At 36.7% G+C, this 12,290-nt stretch overlaps 2 long non-coding RNA genes across 5 annotated transcripts in view; one reads left to right on the top strand and one right to left on the bottom strand.

The window, feature by feature from the left end:
- Nucleotides 1–4,330: 4,330 nt before the first annotated feature.
- The window catches only part of LOC143848260 (uncharacterized), a 67,629-nt gene continuing 59,669 nt past the window's right edge, over nt 4,331–12,290 (bottom strand). For 2 of the 4 annotated variants that reach the window (XR_013235355.1, XR_013235353.1), the window contains exon 4: nt 4,331–4,762. This is a non-coding gene — a long non-coding RNA (uncharacterized LOC143848260). Of the gene's footprint in view, nt 4,763–4,935; nt 5,002–12,290 lie in introns of those variants that run through there. The other 2 variants (XR_013235354.1, XR_013235357.1) reach the window with 2 other exon arrangements.
- Nucleotides 5,532–8,019, top strand: LOC143848395 (uncharacterized). The gene is made up of 3 exons (XR_013235386.1): nt 5,532–6,217; nt 7,012–7,153; nt 7,551–8,019. It is a non-coding gene; the product is annotated as an uncharacterized LOC143848395 (long non-coding RNA).

Genomic DNA, 12,290 nt, shown 5'->3' on the forward strand with positions numbered 1-12,290 from the left:
TCTTTTGAAAAATTATAAAAGGGTCAAAAATGGAATTTGCGGGATAACCTTACCAAAATACCCCTAGGGGTTATCAAGTCTAAAATAGGGTTAACAAGTCTAAAAAGGGATTATCAAGTTCATAGAGACTTGATAACCCCTGTTTAGACTTGATGTTGTGGCCTTATGGGCTAATCTCTCTCCTCCTCCCTTTCCCCTCTCCCTCTACTATTATTCTAACTTTAGTCACCATCTATTGAGCATCATCTTTTCCCACGTCTCTTTATTTCTTTTCTTCTTGGGAAGTGGAGTTTTTATATGATGTAATCCCCCCATAGTCTAGTATTTTCAAAATATATTGTACGGGTTACACTCTATGATGATCCAAACCATCCATTTGATAGGCTACAATGTAAATAGGGTGTGCCAAAAAATCATTTTCATAGGATGATCCTAGCCCTACGATCATTATAGGAACTTTATATTATGGGAATCTCTATAGATCGGAGGGTTGGGATCATCCCACGGAAATGATTTTTTACGTTGTGTCATGGACGGCCTGGATCATCCTATGGTGCAAGCCGTACAGTTCTTTTTGAAAAATATTGGACTACACGGGCTTACACCATAGCATTTCTATTATTTTGGAGTTTTTATATGGTGTAAGCCCCCAGTTTAGTATGAATAACTGGTTTGGAAAAATCTTAAATGATGTTATTTTCTCCTCAACCATGATCGAGGAGTACAGATCAAGCACCCATTCTCCATACACAGATTCATTCGACTTAAAATGGGCGTAAAACAAAGCATAAGCCCATTTTTTCTACTTAGAAGTGGGTGTAAATTTCAAATGGTCCCATTTTAAGGGAAACAGATTTAAAATGGAATCTTCAGACCTGCCAAACCTAAATTTCAAACTAACTTACATAGTTAGGACTCCACTAACAAAATCTTTCTTTTTTCCGATATTCATTGGTAAGAACAGTTACCATATAGCAAGAACCAACTACTATCGAGTTGATTGGAGTAAGAATCGTCTTGGCTCATTCTATTTATTGCATTTTCCATTAGTATACAAATGGGGAAAATTAATTATCAAAAGAAGTATCTAAACATAAAATCTCTGAAAACTTAGTATACTGACAGAAAAATTTGAGGAAAATTGAGTACAAATTTCAGTGATCAAACCTTGAGCATATCAATACTCAGATAGGGTCAAGGATATTGCTGACAAATACTATCACAAGGCCAGTCATCCAAAGATCTTTAGGAGATCCAAGCATCTCTCAGATCGACGATCCTTGTCGATTTAGGCCAAATGAAGTGTTTTCAGTGTGAAAATCCAAATGGTTTCCGGTGTGAAATAACCCGTCCAGTGTGAACACCCCAAGGTGTTTCTAGAGTGAACACCCAAAGTGCTTCTAGTGTGAACACTCATGGTGTTTCCAATGTCAACACCCAAGGTGTTCTAGTGTGAAAACATAAAGCGTTTCAAGTGTGAAAGATGGAAATAAGGAAACCAGTTCCAATGTGAACACCCGAAGTTAGGTAAGACGTGTGTGTAAAAGCTGAAAATGTCTCTTTTTGTCTGTAGAATATTTATTATGTATGACTTGTGTATGAAAGCTAAAAAATATCTCTTTTTGCCTGTAGGCTATGTATTGCCGTAAGGAGATTCTACCTCTATAAAATGGAGTAAGGGACTACATATCTCAATGAACGGCATTCCACTTTGAGTTAAAATTACATGTTTGGAGAAGTGTTCTCCTCTTTTATCTTCTTCCACCAAATTTACATACCTTCCGTCTGGGCATTATGTCACGATATGACCAAAACAGGAGCATTTGAAGCACATTTCGATATCACAATAGGCCTAATTAGGATCTGTCTGATCATGAACTTCCTTTTCACCTGGCTCATCCCACGGAGCACGATGATAAAAAGTGCCAACATCCTCCAGGACAAGATTATTGTCATCCTGATTCAAAGTTTCAAAACGTGCCACACGTTCCATAAGTTGATGGGCATGCGACTTCATTGTATGGTGATCATGATGAGGAGCCTTCATACGAACACATGATTCCTAGCCATAGTAGTCGCCTCTTCACAACAAGCACCAAGGATCAATGAGAGCTATGATACTAAATTAGTGGAGCAGCAGAAAAAGAAATTGCAAAATCCAAAACCCAAATAACATTCACCACTTTGATTTTACGGTTTTTGCGGGTAGAAACCTCGCAACACAAAGATAGAGAAAGTGTATTATTACTTAAAAAAATGTCCAAAAGTTCTTCCACTTCTCTCATTCACAAACAACATAAAGTCCTCTTTGACCCAAAGACTCCTAACTATTATTAATTAGTCATTACTATAAAATATACTCAACTCAACTAAGCCTTTGTCCCTAACCAGTTGGGGTAGGCTAATGAATCCTTTAGAAAAATTTCATGATGAATGTGAAAGAATCTCCTCGGTTCAAATTAACCAAGTCTACTCCTGACACTAGTTGGATTCATCTACATGGATAATTTCTTTCATTCTCTCTTATCCAAGGTCATGTTCTCTGTTATGTTCCTAACCATCAAGTCTTTCCTCATTGTTTGTACCCAAGTTGTTTTCGGTCTGCCCCAACCTCTTTTTACTCCATCAACTTGGCACGAGTCGCCTCATCTCACTGGAGCATCCAAAAGCCTACGTTGGATATGTCCAAACCATCTTAAGCGGTGCTCTCTCATCTTCTCCTCAATTGGTGCCACCCCCACCTTTTTACGAATGTCTTCATTTTTAATTCTATCTAAGCTTGTGCGGCCGCACATTCATCTAAGCATTCGCATCTCCGCTACACTCATCTTATGCACATGCAGCTTCTTAGTGGACCAACATTCTGAGTCGTACAACATGGCTGGCCTACTGTCTTATAAAACTTTCCCTTCAACTTGGTAGGGATTCTACGGTCGCACACAACTCCTGAGGCAAGCTTCCACTTCAACCTGCTCTTATTCTATGGTTAACATCCTCTTCAATCCCTCCTTCCTTATGTAGAATTGAACGAAGATAGCATAAAAAAAGGACAACTACTTGATTTAATTCTTAACACAAATAAAACTCCTCAAAAATATCCTATACTTTAGGAATGCTAACTGTGGCTAGCTAAAGATAAGAATGAAAATTAGGAAAATATATCTTTAAGGTAAGTTGGTTTCCTAAAACTTCTTGGCTTGCTTTTTCGGCTCCAATTTCCAAAAGATGCGTCTGCATTAGCTCCCCATTACTGTCCATCGATTGAAGCGATCTAGTTGTGTTGCAAGATCAGATCGAACTATGAGTGGTAGATGAAGATCCAGGCTATCAAAAGATTGTATAGATACCCAAACGAGGTAAGTTCTAAGATTTGTTTTGTATTCCAGTAATCATTGTAATTAAATTAGTTAGATTGGTATAGATCTAACAATAGATTAATCAGATTAAACATAGATCTAAAGATAGAATATTAAATTGTTAGATCTATTTGGTCAATTAGATTAGATGTGTTTATATGTTAGATCATAAAGTTAATCTGAATTATAGATGCATAATATTCTTATGGAATCTATTAAATAGTATGGGGGCATGCGCATGACAACCCATGTTTCTTAATATATCCAAGAAAACTGCACGCACTATGTGCAAATATTACTCTTGAGAGAAAATATATGGTTCTATGAGTGTATTTTATTTGAAAAAGTAATGCTAACTAATTTGTATCCAACAAAGTCCCACAAATCACGAGCGTTTATTAACCGCCGGGCAATGACTAATCACCGGCGTTCACAAATGCCAGTAATTATTGGAAACCGTGTCCAGTGAGAAATTAAAAAAAAATTATTTAAAAAAAATATTATTTTAAAAACCCCAATAATGGGTACATCCATATTTTACGCACACGCACACGCACACACACTAGGAAACCCCGTTCGCACAGGGCAACAAAGAAATCATGAATTATTAATAAGAGTGGGGACATGTGGCAAGTAGAATTGTAGAGGGAGAGTTGGGTGTGATGGATAATATGTGGATTCAATTATTGAGTTTTCAAGTTTACAAAATGCAATCAATATATTTGTAGAGCATAGCTTATATAATCAGATAATAGTTATACACCAGCCCCAATGTTCCACCAAGAAAGAGTTTCCAACCAGTGCAGTGTCCGTAAGTGCAGAAATGTCAGCACAGTCAAGATTGTCAAACACCACAGAAAAATAACTTATTGAAAGATCCAAGACGTCAATTCGAACAGAAAACTACCTGATTTCAAAGCATAAAAATGATCCAAAGCAACAATTCTTAGTAATCCATGGGTTTAAATATATCCTTAACAAAGAAAGAAAATCAGGTTTAAATATATCAACTGTTAGTTACATCAGAAATGATAAGGTGTGGCACATAAAGAAAAATAACTGACCTTGTTGCAGGCAAGGACCAGCTATTGAAGGAGATACACTTTCGAAAATCATTGCACTTTTGACATCTTTATTGTTTCACAACCTATCTTAGCCAAATAAATGTAACAAACTTAAATCACAAGTCCCATAGTATGAAGCCCAAATCCCACAACGGTCAATGTGATTCAATGATCGGTATCACTTTGAGCATCCCCACCCAACAACCCACAAAAAAGTACAAAGTTGCTCTGTCATTTCCCTTGTAACCCCACCACCACCCACCATGCTGTTGGGGGTTGCTCTTCAAGCTTCATGTATATCTTCTCTATTATATTATCTAATATATCTGGTCGAGGTCTTGCCTAACCCAACTTACGCATCCAAAAAAAAAAAAAAAGAATACAAAGTTAAAAATATCCAAGAAGAAGCGTCAATGAGCCAACAAAATAAATAAATGCAATAGTCGCAGAATCCAAGAACTTAACTTTAATGGTTAATCCGTACCCTCCTTATTTCATTTCCCCGTACTTATGGGAGAAGTGTTAGAAAAATCCGAAGGAGGCGATGAGATGTTACTCCCCTTTCGCATGTCCTCATACATCTAATAGATTATAATAGTTTTGAATGTCAGTGAAAGAGTGGTCATTTTCCTATAGAGAAAACGTTAGAGTTGGAGCTCTAATTGATCAAAATATGTTTTTGTTTTAGCCTTTAAGAATCTTATCATTTTCTCTATAAATCTACCCTATATTCTATAGGATTCTTCTCTCGAGACAAATGACCCATAATGAAAATGGTTGAGTAAAAGAAATGCTACCATGAGTCTAAAAACTACATTACACCATTTTTCTTTAAGTTTCCGATTACTGTTCCAAATAAATGAATTTAGAGAATTAGAATGTGACCACCAACTCCTATTGCGAAGCAGAACTAATTTCTCTTTAAGCTGGAAATCTATTATGTTTTTTGCATGTGACAAAGTTGAAGCATTCGTATTCTGTAAAACATAGCAGAAAAAGACATAAAATTAAGTGGGTAAGCATAAGAGGCACTCAAGTCTCCTGTCGTTTAGTATTTAAAGGCCTTGAAAGAGCTTTTTGAAAACTGTAATATCTTTCTGAAAGCCCTTAAAATACTAAACGATAAGAGAGTTGAGCGCCTGTTATAAAAACGTTTGAGTGTTCATATCATTTCCCTTTATAAAATAGAGAAAACTTATGTTTCTAAGGATTTAGACTCCCAAATTATTTCCTGACTTCGTGTAGATCCTTTTTTTATTTATTGTAGATCCTTATATGGTTAAGAGTGTGTTATTGTAAATTTAGATAATTTGGATATTATAATTTTTCTAGAAAATTCCGTTGGTGAATGGTAGTCAGAAATCTGTACATGACATCCTGAATTTGACTACTGTCTAGTATTTTTTATATAGCTACTTCTGTTTTTACCAAATGGAAATTATGTCTTCACTACTTCTATTCTACAAAACAACATCTTTCAAATGACACTAATTTCTTGAATTTTCTATATCACTTGATAAACATTTGACTGAACCTAAGTTTAGTTACATAATCTGTTTTGTTGTCTAACCCTGACATTTGAACTTAGTTTCCAAGAATTCTGGTACTTCTGTAGAAAGAATTTGATGAGGAAATTTTTGTCATATTATAATTTGGTTATCTAGTTTCATGAGAAATTGTAATCATCATTTTTGGAATTATATATTTATATGCAGATTTTACAAAATTGAGTGATGGACAATTATAAACTGAGCAGTGGACCGTTAAACTATTGAGCGGAGAATTCAGATTAAAATAGTAAGCTGCTGATTTTAAATTTGATTATTTGTATAATATTTTTTGTATTTATGATATGTTCATGTGCAAAAGTTTATACGGAGAATCATTCTTGACAAACTAAAAAAAGACCTATGAATTATCTACCACATTTTTTTATCATTATTGTTTGATTGATAACTGATTTACAGCCCATTGATCATTCTGGAGAGACCTTGAAATACCAAAGCATATGTTGATATTCTAAAGTTAAATCTCACTTTGGAAAAAAAACTTGAAAGTTGTATTATCGAAATTAAGTGTTGAGGAAGTGCACCCTCTTGGATTCCATCTTTGGTTGCACTCCAACTCATTTCTTTCTTTGAGGTTTCCATTTTGGACAACCGAATCAAAATCTTATATCCCACACAATCTTCCTTTAGCATTTCATTTCATTTTTTTTTTTTGCTCTTGGTTTTTTTGTTTTCTGGGTTTCTCAATCTTCTATGGTAATTTTCCTTTTTTTTAACTTTTTTTTTTGTGTATATTTTTTTGAAATATTGGATTTTATTATTAGTGTAAGAAGTACTAGTTCTTTTTTTCTTTTTTCTTTTTTTATAATTTCCTGATTGAGTTAGGGTTTTATCTTCCCACTTTTTGATACTCTGCTTTTGATTTTCCAGTAAGAAGTACTAGTTCTTGGTTTTTTTTTTTTTTAGCTCTGTTTTTATTTCCTGATTAAGCTAGGGTTTTTTTATTTATCTTCCCTCTTTTTGAAACTCTGCTTTTGATTTTCACGCTTCGAAATTTAACATCCTGCGTTTACTCTAATTCAGTACAGAAACAAGATAAAGGGCAAATTCATGGCTTGCGTATTGTTTCAATGGTGGATGATCGGACTGTTATCATGGCTTCCGGTGTGTGTACTGGGTGGAGAGATGCTATTTGTTTGGGGCTCGCCCATCTCTCTTTGTCGTGGTAATGCTTGTTTCTTTCTTTTCTTTCATTCCCCCCTCTTGTTTTACATGTGATCTATTTAATTTCTTTCAAATTATGCGAGGTCCCAATTTTAGACCTAGTGGTTGGACACAGCTTCACGATCTTGTTGATAATGCTCCTCCATATGCATTTTCTAGTAGATATTTGTCCTGTTTAGAGGTTGTTCATGTATTTTTTTTTAATCAACGGGAAGTAGAGGACAAACGTATTGGTAGGATGCAATTTTCTTTTCTTTTTTATGCTCCTATTAACTTTCTCGAGTGACATTAGTTTGAGCTTGTGCCATTTGTAGAGAATTGTGAAGATCACGACAATGGGGCAATGCCAATAATTCGATTTTCATGATATATCACTCTCACTTTTTATTTACCCACAGACCAAGCTGATCTTGAGTGGGGGAAACAGCAAAAACACCAACCCAAACTAAGGATCCAAATCTACTGGGAAAACTTCTTCCTCCTTGTATTAGAAAAAAGAAGACAAACTACATTCACAGTATGAGCTGGTCATGAGTGGGGGAATCAAGTCAATCAACGAAAACACCAACCCGAACTAAGGATCCAACTCTATTGGAAACACAACTGCTTCCTTGTCGGCAGGGCGATGAGTGTGTTAGAACACAATGCTATGCCCATCCACTTCTCAAAATGGTTCACAAAGTGCCAACAATAAGCATCCTTATCATGGACACTTTTGATGACATTCCTTGGTCAAAGGTTTGAATCCTAGAATCTAACTCCCCGCTAGTGAGCAAACTTTTTCACTTATAAGTTTTTGGAGTTCCTTTGGGATGTGTTCTGCACTTTGCAGTTATATTTTGTTAATCTAAGGGAACTTTACTTGGATGTTTTTCTATGTTATTTGGTGGTTTCGTACTGATGGAAAATGATATGGTAACCGATGGTAAGACCGATGGGAGAAGCTAACGATGAGAATGTGAAATGTGGGCAAAAAAATAAATTGCCTTTTTGGTATTTTCCTAAACGAAAGGACTGGTTATTTTTCACTTGTGATGCTGTGGCAACAACACATTTGTTCGGTCCCCTGCTTGGTTATAAAACCGGTTTCCCTAGCATTACTCTTAAATGATATTTGATTTACTAATTGCGTTGGACCTACGCCAAACTCTTTGATTCTACTTGGCATATGTAGAAGTGATGCCAGCTATAGCTTTTATAGCTGTTACTATTATATATGTTTGAGCAAGATATGTATGCCCTAAATGAGACAATGATTGAATGCGATGGCATTTTTAAGATTGGCATGCTCTTTCTTTTGTCGATGTATTGATTAATGTGGAACTGAATGTTAGCCAAATGGATTTAGAGGTGTAGAAGTGATTTTGAATTGGATCTATATTCATGGAAGGTAATAAGGCTATTATATGTTCATGCATGAAAGTGAACTCGTTACTCTATATATGTGCCACAGTGCCATTATATGCTCATGCAACAAATTTTATCAATTCTAGAAATATAGTTCAGGAGGGGTACAAAGTTTCGTTACATTTAAAGTCAATTAGATTATGCTAATTTTGGAAGCATGCATATTCTCATTTACCTTCCCATAGACATGGTGACAGGGACTACTGATATTTTTTCCAGTAGTAGCTGTATGTCTTCAAAACCTGGCTCTTGACAAGCATTGTGACAATGGATGGATTTTTCGTCTCTGCTGTAAGGTGATAGGAAATATAACTAAGTTTAATTTAACAAAAAAGCAGGAGGCTAATTGTGCATGGGCCAAAAATAACATGCAGGTTTTAATATATTTCAAGTTCGTCCAAGCAAAATTTACATTGGAGTTGGAGATTTTGAAAGCTAAATATGAGAAAAAGGTCACCTTTTGAGACCGGATGGCTATGTTACGACCGAATCAACATTTGGACAATCTAAAGTGTAGTCTACTCTATTTTTTCTCTAGCATGGGATGAAATAGGAGATGCGAGTTATCTTTTAACTTGGAGGGATAGATGGTTCATAACTTCCAATCCAGTTTGACATAAAAAAATATATCTAGATTTGTTTAGGACTCAAAATCAATGGATCTTAGTCTCAAATTATGAAGAATGGTCTTGCAATAGGCATGCTAAGAAATGTATCTGAATGTTATCTGAATTTTGTCTGAGGCATATTAAGAAACGTAATGTACTTTTTTAAATATAAGATCATTCATTGCTAATGCATTACAAGTAAGGCATATAAGCATAAATTTCTGTATAGATTCTTCACCTTGTACCATTGTTATAAGATCTCGATCTAATTGGTCAAAAAATGAGCATTTCAATTTTTTGCATTAAACTACGTAAGATTTGTGGCTTGCTCAAATCAACGAAGCTTGAAGTTGAATTTTGGCATCGTTGATATGGTACTAAATGTAGTTATGCTTGTCATTAACATCAAATTTGATTCATCAACGATATTTCATTGTGATTATCTCTCTCTCTCACTCACTCTCAGTGACATTGGTTTAGAATGAATCTGAACGAGGGAATAAACTTATTGGAATTTGTTAATGTTAGTGGTCCTACACATCATTTTTCATTCTAACTCGGCCTTTCATACCTACTGCTAGTCACACTAGAAAATTTCTCAAAACCCCGATTTGCTTTTGATGTTCCCGTTAACTTGAGAGCAGTTATTAGATATGCCTTGCTTCAGTTGTATGTTGGAGGCGAGAACCAGTTACCAAGTTTTGTCATTGACATCGAGAATTTGACATGAGAAAAATATAAAGGGTCTCTCAAGCACGGCAATGAAAGATGTTCCATGGCATCACATCTTTGGATCCCAGGGCATCATACCTTAGGTTGGATTAGAGGATCTCACCCCAAACCCATCGAAGAGAAATCCACCATGAAATTTCAAAGCAAAGCTTCCTGTCATTCGTAATATCATAAACTTTCTTGTATACCTAAGGCTTTATATTATATAAATCGATTCATAAAGGACTTTTATAAAGTTTTTCATCTTGACTCAATATAACCTGATGTAGAACGATCGAAGGTTGAACTAATACTTCACTTTCATACCAAATATGAGCCTAGATGGATCTATAGAAGGGGTGTTGGGGGTGTAAAAATTAGGGTTTCGAGTCCTAAAATTTATGATTAAATTAGAAAAATATTTCTACTAGGTTTAGGATAGGTTTAGAAGGTTGCAAACGATGCGGAGAAGGTTTAAAATTAGTTTTGGGGCAATAAAATGGGTGTAGTGTATGAATGGATTTGAATGTTGTTTCTAAGGTAGAGAAATTTTTATAATGTGTGTTTTAGGGTTTTGCCTAGATGATAGTTGAAATAATGCAAGAGAGGTCTTGGGTGAGATTAATGGAGGTCTGGGGTTCCCGGGAAGGTGTTTTATGGGAAAAAAGCAAAAAAAAAAAAAAAAAAAAAGGATGAAAGAAATAGATAGCATAGTTGGAATATCACCAACCAAAAACCATTGCACCTTAGGTAAGATCCAGGCATCACACCATGGCAAGGAGTATAAATCACATCTGCACAAGAGAAGAAGCTTTCCAAATGTTTGTTCAATCATCATCCATCCATCATTCATTTCATCATCGCTTTATGAAAAGTGCCCTGGGGCTACAAATATATTCGAAAATAGAGAACTAGAAACTTCTAAAACCTTAGACAAAAACCTAACACTTTGACTATAATGCTCTCTAATGACTTAAAAACTTGCCCTCCACGTAAAATTCCCATAATACATGTGTGGGGCCTATTTGAAACCACTCAAAGAAACCAAATCATATTGGTAGGAAAAGATCGTGATACCTTTCCTATAACTTAACGGACATAAAAGACACTTAAAATTAAAATACGAGCCGAGAATTGTCCCCATCGTACTCTCATTGCTTGAAAAGCTTCGACCTCTTCAGGCGAGAACTTGTCGGCTCTGATCCTTGCGCAATCTACAACTAGTTAGCATTTCCAGCAGACTAAGTATTTCCAATGCACAAGAAGCTTTGGACAGCCATGCCATTGGTTTGAAGTAGTGTGATCACAGGGTGCACATTTGATGTAATCATTAAAACATGTCTGCTTAGGCAAAATGTAACACAGGTCTTCTGCTTCATTATGCCTATAAACTTCTGTTCTCACGTTCATGATTACATAGTAAAACTTTGCAAGAGGGCCAAATACTAAGATTGGTTAATTCGTTAAATGCATATCGATAGAATTATCATCTTGGATCTGCCTTTCTTGTTGTAGTTGTTGTATATGCTCTTCCTGCTGAGTATGATTGATGAGTGATTCACCTCTTCCGGGCGTGTTGGATAACGATTGTTGCTCTTTAATTTCTCAGGTAGTGTTCACGGGTTAATGCATATCGGAACCGGCTTTGTATGACAATAGTGGCTCTAGTCTGTTGCTCTAATTCTGTGCTCTCAGGTAGTGGTTCACGGGTTAATGCGTATAGAAACCGGCTTTGTATGACAATAGTGGCTCTGGTTTGTTGCTCTAATTCAATGCTCTCTGTTAGGTCTAAAATTGGTAACAGGTTATGGTAGGGCCGGAAAGGCTGATCTGTGCGTGAAGGGCTGATCTGGACCTGAAGGGCTGATCTGGGCCTGAAGGGCTGATCTGGACCTGAAGGGCTGATCTGGACCTGAAGGGCTGATCTGGACCTGAAGGGCTGATCTAGGCCTGAAGGGCTGATCTGGGCCTGAAAGGCTGATCTAGGCCTAAAGGACTGATCTGGACCTGAAGGGCTGATCTGGACCTGAAGGGCTGATCTAGGCCTGAAGGGCTGATCTAGGCCTGAAGGGCTGATTTGGACCTGAAGGACTGATCTGGGCCTGAAGGACTGATCTGGACCTGAAGGGCTGATCTGGACCTGAAGGGCTGATCTAGGCCTGAAGGGCTGATCTGGGCCGAAGGACTCATCTGGACCTGAAGGGCTGATCTGGACCTGAAGGACTGATCTGGACCTTAAGGACTCATCTGGACCTGAAGGACTCATCTGGACCTGAAGGGCTGATCTGGACCTGAAGGACTGATCTGGGCCGAATGACTCATTTGGACCTGAAGGGCTGATCTGGACCTGAAGGGCTGATTTGTGCCTGAAGGGCTGATGGAGTCCTGCGCTGTTAGGGCCTGACAAGAAGA

This window comes from Tasmannia lanceolata, unplaced genomic scaffold (genome assembly GCF_043159265.1).
Source record: "Tasmannia lanceolata isolate RefF3 unplaced genomic scaffold, GAP_Taslan_0.1 ptg000016l, whole genome shotgun sequence".
NCBI classification, from domain to species: Eukaryota; Viridiplantae; Streptophyta; class Magnoliopsida; order Canellales; family Winteraceae; genus Tasmannia; species Tasmannia lanceolata.